Source organism: Colias croceus, chromosome 1 (genome assembly GCF_905220415.1).
Source record: "Colias croceus chromosome 1, ilColCroc2.1".
NCBI lineage: Eukaryota > Metazoa > Arthropoda > Insecta > Lepidoptera > Pieridae > Colias > Colias croceus.
This window is the reverse complement of record NC_059537.1, coordinates 1,732,028-1,741,095: the sequence shown is the minus strand read 5'-3', so window position 1 is coordinate 1,741,095 and position 9,068 is coordinate 1,732,028. Positions and strand designations below refer to the sequence as shown.

At 36.0% G+C, this 9,068-nt stretch overlaps 1 long non-coding RNA gene across 2 annotated transcripts; it reads right to left on the bottom strand.

Moving 5' to 3' along the window:
* Nucleotides 1-6,868: 6,868 nt before the first annotated feature.
* LOC123695859 lies at nt 6,869-8,671 on the bottom strand. 2 transcript variants are annotated; one of them, XR_006751997.1, is made up of 2 exons: nt 7,833-8,671; nt 6,869-7,229 (listed from the first exon to the last, which is right to left on the bottom strand). It is a non-coding gene; the product is annotated as an uncharacterized LOC123695859 (long non-coding RNA). The 2 variants fall into 2 exon arrangements; XR_006751999.1 differs by having other exon boundaries at nt 6,869-7,226.
* Between the last annotated feature and the right edge of the window lie 397 nt (nt 8,672-9,068).

Genomic DNA, 9,068 nt, shown 5'->3' with positions numbered 1-9,068 from the left:
CAATCCATCATCGGCGAGCGGGTGGCGTGAGCTCGTGTACAGCTTGCGCCGCCCCGGGGTGGGCATTTGGTGGAGGGCCTGGAAACGGGCAAGTGGCGGAGGGCCTGGAAACGGGCAACTGCTGGGCGGGACATGCGGAAGATTGCGAATGTGTACCCGCATCCCGTCTAAAGCAGCGCGTTGGTACACGGTGGGGTTTTAGTCGGTAGGAATCCGACATAACCCACGGCTTCTTCCCCGGGAGCCTTGGGTATCTTAGGCAAGATTTCCCCACTTGAAAAAAAAAAAAAAAAAAAAGGTTAGGTTAGGTTAGGTTAGGTTAGGTTAGGTTAGGTTAGGTTAGGTTAGGTTAGGTTAGGTTAGGTTAGTTTAGGTTAGGTTAGGTTAGCCGTTCTAGATATCTGCCGCGTGTCTAGATATCCAAAAATCGCAATTTTTAAGACTGACTGACTTATAGATATATACAAAACCTAACCCACTTCCAGATGACCTAGAAAGTTCAAATTTTGTAATCAACTAGGTAATAGTGAGTGTACAAAGGAAAAAATCAGAAAATACTGAATTTATTTGTATTTAATTTTTTTTTCAATGACATTAATTTTGTTTGTATGGAAAAATGGAAAAGTTTATAGAAATAGAAAATATTATATTCACCTTACTAGTCTTAAAAAATAGATCAAAACTAGTCAGTGGCCGAAAAAAATTTTGAAATCCATCAATAAATGACTGAGATATAGATTATTGAAGTTTAGATATTTTAGCGCGAAACATCTGTAGATTCGATGCGCATCTGACATCACACTCACTCGCACTAGTATCGCTAGGGCAGGTTACTTCGATTGCATGATTTCTTTATTCAAAACTGTTATTAAACGTAAAATAAAAGAAAATTGTAATAAAAATATTGCTCGTACAGTTAAAAATAATATTATATAATTTTACATAATATTCACATTAATTATTTATTCTTTATTTATGAGTGTTTAGTTTAGTTTGAATTTCAGTGTACCTAATGGAAGAAGGCTTCGTCGAGGGTCGAAATGATTTAATTTGCGTAATATTAATATAAGTGAAACATCTTTAGGCGCGTTTAGAGTAAAATTTTAATAAAAATTATAAATATATAGATATACTACACATTTTTTTTCTTTTTCACACACACACACACACACACACACACACACACACACACACACACACACACACACACACACACACACACACACACACACACACACACACACACGCTCACACATATACACACACAAACATTTAAGCGCTTTCCACTTACCTTTATTTGTTATTTTTAAAATTTTCTTTTGTATAACGTAGGTAACTATACTGTTACGAAATTAATGGGAGAAGCCACTGGCTCCTGAGACACAGTATTTAACTAATTCAGGAGCCTATGGATTCATATATAAGCTGTACCTATATTTTTTTTTATGACAATAAAGTTAAAAAAAAAAAAATTCAAGATCGCGTCATGGCAATACCGTAACGTCATGGAGTAAGGCGACGATTCTTCTACAACGATCTTTTTGCATCTTGGTAATAGTGGTAGGTAATAGTGTGTGTACAAATTCACACTGAATGTTTAGAAAATCATGTAATATTTTAAACAGAAAACGAGTTTAAAAAATTGCAGATAATGCCGGGGCAATGTGCGCTGACATTCATAACATACAAGAAAATATAGAAAATAATACTAAACAAACCATACAGAGAAACCGCAAGAAAAAATAAAAAAAAATCGTAGGTATATAAAAAGTATTATATTCATAAAGTAAATCAAATTTGCAGAGTAATTTTCTGTACAAAAAGTAATGATATCCCACCAAAAACATAAATGTAAAAATTGGAGCCGAGTTCAATCGTTGACTTAATTTGCCAAAAAAAGAAATGAGATCTAAATGTGTGCCAAGTTCTGCAGACAGTCCAGAAATTTATTTACAAAGAAGATGTATTAAGTTTGTAGGGGTTTTGCTGACTTACAAAACACATAATGTAATAATAAATGTTATGTATTATATTCAGTGTGAAACTCAAAATTGTCGTTGCCGGACGTTTACGCCGCGCACAATAAATATGCATGCTTCGTAAGCGAGTATTTTATTTAGTACACCTAAACACCTAAAGTGGTGACCCCGCGTTCGTCGCGCATACAAGTTCGCGTCGCGAGAATTATTTAATGTATAAATGGCACATCCCTGATGACACACTACGGATTCTGTGGCGAGGACATCTGCCCAACACTGTACGAGCTGTTCTCGCGGTTTCGGATACCAGATCTCTCGACAGTTTAGCTGCCATCGCAGACAACGTTTTGGAGTCTACACAAAGCGTCAGTAGCGTCGATGAAGTAACACAAAAGCAGCATCAGCCTTCTACGAGTGCGACTAACATGGATACGGAGCTCATAATGGCGGAAATCGCCAAGCTGACCCTCAAAGTGGCCAACTTGGAGAGATCCAGACCAGCACAGCGATGGAACTACCGTGGATGTTCACATTCTCAGAGTCGTAACCGTACACACTCAGCATCTCGACGAAGTCCAAACAGTCCAGGCTGGCTTTGCTTTTACCATCATCGTTTCCGGGACAACGCACGGAACTGTAAGGAGCCCTGCGCGTGGAAGGTCAAGGAAAACTAACCAAGGTGCAGCCTGCGGCGGAAGTCTGCACCATCCAACCCTGTAACCGCCTACGCATCACCGACATAAATAGTGGTTTAAAGTTTTTAATTGACACTGGTGCGAATATCTCTGTTTTGCCAATAGGTAAACGATATCAAACAAGTAAGTGTAGTGATTATAAATTATTCGCAGCAAATGGTACTGAAATAAAAACCTACGGTACTAAATCCTTAGTTCTAAATTTAAAGTTAAGGCGACCATATCGGTGGGATTTCGTGATTGCTGACGTGAAACAACCAATTTTAGGAGCAGATTTTTTAAGTTATTATAAGTTACTAGTTGATGTCAGCTCACGAAAACTCATTGATCAAATTACAGATTTAAAAGTAATAGGTTCGATTGTTTGCGTCACTGAGCCATCCGTACTATCATTTAGTGTAGGGCATCCATATTATAATTTGTTACGGGACTTTCCCAATTTAACTAAACCTATATCATTTTTAAATTTGCCACCTAGTTCTATACAACATTGTATAGAAACTACCGGACCTCCGGTATATGCTAGGGCGAGACCGTTACCTCCAGATAAGTATAAACTCGTAAAGAAAGAATTTGAAAAGATGCAAGAGCTAGGTATATGTCGTCAATCTAAAAGCGCTTGGGCAAGTCCTCTCCATGTAGTTACTAAGAAAAATGGAGAAATTAGGCCTTGTGGTGACTATCGCAGGCTCAACGCAATCACCAAGCCGGATCGTTACCCTATTCCCCGTCTCCAGGACTTTACGTACATCTTAGCAGGTAAGACTTGTTTTTCTAAAATTGACATAAATAGAGCATACCATTTTATAGAAACTGCACCTGAAGACGTAGAGAAAACAGCAATTATTACACCATTCGGACTATTTGAATTTCCAAGGATGACTTTTGGTTTATGTAATGCAGCCCAAACATTTCAGAGATTCATGGACACCGTATTCAATGGCCTAGATTTTATTTTTAATTATATTGATGACGCCTTGATCGCTAGCGAAAATGAAACCCAACACCTTGAGCACTTGCGTATTGTTTTTCAACGTTTATCGCAAAATAATATTACAATTGCACACATGCAAGAAGGTCATAAAGAAATGGTTACATACGCTGTCTTTTGAAGAAACCGAACAATTACTTAAAGGACCACTGAGCTGACACACACTATAACAATATGCCTTCACTCACAAACAATGACACACACACACAAACACACACTCACTCACACACACACACACGTAAACACACACACACACTATCACGAACACGCGTGCTGCAAACCGCAAAATAATGTACTTTGTTTTTCTTTTATTTTTTTTTAATAATTGTATTAACTTCCATTACATTAGATTATTTGCCCACTTGTTAACTTTCTACTGTCCATAACATATGTATATAACCAAGAAGCGCAACTCAGGGTCCCAAGACACAAGTATTTCACTTAGTTTGGGACCCACTGTCGTACATTAATTGTAAATCATATAATGGACAAATAAATTTATTTCATTTCATTTCATTTCATTTATTTCATTTCATTAATTAATTTAAATAAATGTTCTTTCGGACAGTCTCAGCTTGAATATTTAGGTTTTTACGTTTCAAAGGATGGAATTCGACCTTCTGAAGATAAAGTTAAAACGATAATAGATTATCCTAGACCTGAAACCGTATCAGGATTACGTCGTTTTACCGGTATGGTTAATTTTTATCGTGCTCATTTACCGCACGCCGCGTCATATCAGGCAATTTTTAATAGGTATTTAGGGAGTACTAAAAAGAACGACCAAAGCAAAATTGATTGGTCACAGGAAGCAATCGAAGCGTTTGAACAATGTAAGACAGGTCTTAAACAGGCCGCTACATTGGCTCATCCACGAGTAGATTCAAATTTAGCTTTAATGACTGATGCATCAGATACTTGCGTAGGAGCCGTCTTGCAGCAACAGGTTAATGGCTGTTGGCAACCCTTAGGATATTTTTCAAAAAAGTTAACTAATGCACAGCAAAAATACTCTACGTATGATCAAGAGTTACTTGCGATTTATTTAGCAATTAAGCATTTTCGAAAATTATTTGAAGGACGACGCATTACTGTTTTTACGGACCATAAACCTCTAACATACGCATTTTTAAAATTAGGTAAAGAATCTAATGAAACACCGAGGAGAATACGACACTTAATTTATATCAGCGAATTTACAACGGATATACAACATATTACTGGCAAAAATAATATAGTAGCCGATTCTTTGTCACGAATAGAAACAATATATTTTCCTACCGTTTTAGATTATAATGAATTAGCAGAATCGCAATCAACGGACGACTATTTGACGAATAATAACACAAAGTTATTAAAGAAAATGTTTATACCTCCTTGTAATAAAGCGATTTTTTGTGATTTCTCGACAGGTATTGCTCGACCTTATTTAACAGATAAATTTAGACGTATAGCTTTTAACAGTATACACAATATCAGCCATCCAGGAGTTCGAGCTACCCGAAAATTAGTTACGGAAAAGTTTTATTGGCCAAAAATGAATTCCGACATTAATTTATGGTCAAAAACGTGTCTGGAATGTCAACGTTCTAAGATAGATAGACATTCAGTCGCTGACTTAGGTAAATTTCCAAATGCTGATCGGTTCGAACATATTCATATCGATATAATAGGTCCATTACCCATAACAGAAGATGGATATAGATACTGTTTAACTGTCATTGATCGATACACACGCTGGCCCGAGGCTTTACCTATTCGTGATATTACCGCCGAGACAGTAGCAAAATTTTTATACGAAAATTGGATATGTCGCTATGGTTGTCCAATCAGACTCACGAGTGATCAAGGTCGGCAATTTGAGAGTTCATTGTTTAGGGAACTTATGAATTTACTAGGTATAAATAGGATTCGTACGACTAGTTATCATCCTCAGGCAAACGGCGCTGTAGAACGCTGGCATAGGACACTCAAAGCAGCGCTTATGGCACGTTTATCAAGTAAATCATGGGTTCAGGAGTTGCCCACAGTTCTTTTAGGTTTACGAGCCGCGTATAGAAGCGATTCTGGAGTTTCAGCTGCTCAACTAACCTTCGGGCGAACCCTACGGTTACCCGGAGATTTTTATGACAGCATGAAAAATACTACATCATTAGAACCTTCCGAATATATAAAACAAATACAGAGTCACGTTAAGTCATTACAACCAGTTCCCGAATCTCATAGTAATACTCGTTCATTTTTTGTTCATCCCGAGCTTTCCAAAGTAAATTTCGTTTTTGTACGGGATGACTCAGTGCGTAAACCTTTGAAACCACCCTATGACGGTCCTTACCGCGTAGTGGAAAGGAGGTCCAAGGTTTACATAGTGCAATTACCAAATCGGCAAGCTGCAATCTCGATAGACCGACTCAAACCAGCGTACGTATTAGCCGAAAATGAATCAAAGAGTACTGAATCGAAAAATACCCCTGAACCTCCCGTTTCACCAGAAATTGAACCCACGACCTCAGTTCGAAGAACCCGTTCCGGTCGTGTCATTAAACCCACAGTCCGTTTTAATATATAAGTTTAAGTATGTTATCCACTAAATACGTTAATAGCTGTTACTATATGATTTTATACCCTATGTAGCTCTATAAACCAAGTATCGCATTAGATTTATGTTTAGTGTAACATAGCCGTAAGTTTCACAATCCCACAAAATTGCACCGTAAACATATTATATTGTATAAACATATTACGTTAATTAGATTTTACCTTATTGTTTACAAAAATTTTAATTCTATATTGTATTTTATTTTGTTTTTGTTTCGCAATTGTAACTTATTATGTGTATCGTACTTGTAATGTGACACGTTTGCTTACGACCGATTATTTGTGTGATAATCATGTAACCTGTATCTGCCTGTTTTCTATTAATTGTTTAAATTTTTCCATATTATTAATTTTTTTTGTAAAAGGGGGGGAATATTGTAGGGGTTTTGCTGACTTACAAAACACATAATGTAATAATAAATGTTATGTATTATATTCAGTGTGAAACTCAAAATTGTCGTTGCCGGACGTTTACGCCGCGCACAATAAATATGCATGCTTCGTAAGCGAGTATTTTATTTAGTACACCTAAACACCTAAAAGTTCTTAGGTTGACTGAAAACTCAATTGTTTTATTCTCCCTTAGAGAACAATGTTTATTCCAAAATATTGATGTTTTGCATTAAAACAAAACATGTATTATGTGTCGAATAAAACACACAGCGTTGGATGAAGAAAGCAGTCTATGAATCCTATATATCTCTATGCAAATTGGGTCACCTTACCAAATATCGATGGATCTTTCACCTCACTAGCAAGAGCGCGTCCCTAGTATGGCATCTGTCATCATCGCCTTTGAAGCGCTGTCATCTTCCAAGCTCCATAGCATCTTCATCAGCAAGCAGTAAACTGCAACGCTGTGTGTTTTATTCGACACATAATACATGTTTTGTTTTAATGCAAAACATCAATATTATGTGTCTTTCTAAAACACACAGCGTTGGATGAAGATGTGTTTGATATCTGCTGGTGAAGAAAGACATACAAACGCTATGTTGAAAATAAATTATCTTGTTAATATTGTAATACCTAAGTGCTGTATTAACAACTTAAACATTCCTTACAGAATGTTAAATGAACCTGTTGTATTGTAAAATAAAGTTATATTTTAAATTCTAAAAACAATACAAGGGGGTTATGTAATAACAACAAAAATTGTTTTTCTTTCATATTGTAAGAACTAACCATATAGGTATCCTCTAAATTTTAAATTATTCTCCTCAAATAATCTTCTCAATAAGCCAATACTAATGAACTAAGTCTTAGAACCTAAGAACTGCTTAAATATTTCTCTATATCTTTGATACAAATCAAAGTTCAAATAATAACATAAAAATAAAATTTTATAAATTATAACTCAAAGGAAGATCAATGTCACCAAGGATAAACAATGGAGCCTCTAAGGCTAAATACTACAGTAAATAACATCTGTATATAAAATAACTATAATAAGCAATGTTAACACAACTGTACCTTAAGCATTAAGCATGTTTGTTACACATTGATCATTACTATGATCTTAAATTAATTACACTGAATTAAATAATAAATTAAACAGTTTCAGGTTACCTTAAAGTAAACCAGACTCACTGGCACTGGCTAAATTGACTGATTGACAGTAAAACTTTTATAATTGACTGTATGGTCCTTCCACTGCCTCCACGGGTTGGTGCCCTTACCACATTCTTGAAGCCACGGCTGGACAGGGCTGCTACGTTTACTGTCTTTAAGATCTGGAGGGACCTTAACTAGCCAGAGATAAAGGTTTGTGTTGCAAGGTTAAAGGGTCCGCCCCTTTATAGATAAGAATCAATTATCTACTTTTAAGATTGAAAATCAGTCCTTTGTTACTTGAACCAACCTTTCCACATGGGTCTTACTAAACCTGAATACACTGTTCCGGCTCGATCCGAAATGATTATTGAGTGTAATGTCACAAATCCTAAAGTAACCACTGGTTTCGTAGAAAAAACCGAAATTCAGAATGGAATTTTCATCTCCGGTTGTCTAGTTTCACTTAAAAGTAATAATCACGTTAATGTGTCTGTCCTGAATACTACTAGCTCTGACGTTATAATTAAGTCTATTTCAGTTGAGTTGAATCCCTGTGATTTAATTGATCAATTCCAAATTTCAAACACGAATGTGGTTTCTGAAACATCTTTAGAGAGAGTAAATAGAGTGCATGAACAAATAAGATCATCACATCTTAATCCTGAGGAAACTCGAGCTCTTTTTGATCTGTGTACCGAATTTTCTGATCTCTTCCATCTTGAAGGTGATGCTTTAACTTGTACAAATACTCTTAAGCATGAGATCAAAACGTTATAGTATGCTATATATTCGTGATCTACTCAATAAGCTCTTTCATTTGATACCCCACGCGGCATGTTTTGGAAATGTTTATTTTTTTCTTTGTATGCCATATTTAATTACCGGGGTGCGGGGAAGGGGACCACAAAACTGGTTGGCAACATCTGTCTATAGGATGTCTGGGATCTATACAATATATATCAGAAGTCAGATTTAGGTCCGCTATTTATGCAAACGAACATCTCCTTGGAGCCTGCTCTATCAGATGTGTAAAACTCAAATCAACAGTTATACAATATAAATGTTTTGTGATAAATTAAAACACACCTTCCTATTTTTACCCCTTCTAAGAAACAAACATTTTGTACTCGACCGTTTTCATATTTAACAGAATTTTTAATTAAGAACACATACCGCAGAATATTATGGTTTCTAATTTATCAGATAAATAATTATTTCAACTAATCTTGGAACTAATTCAATAAATAAATA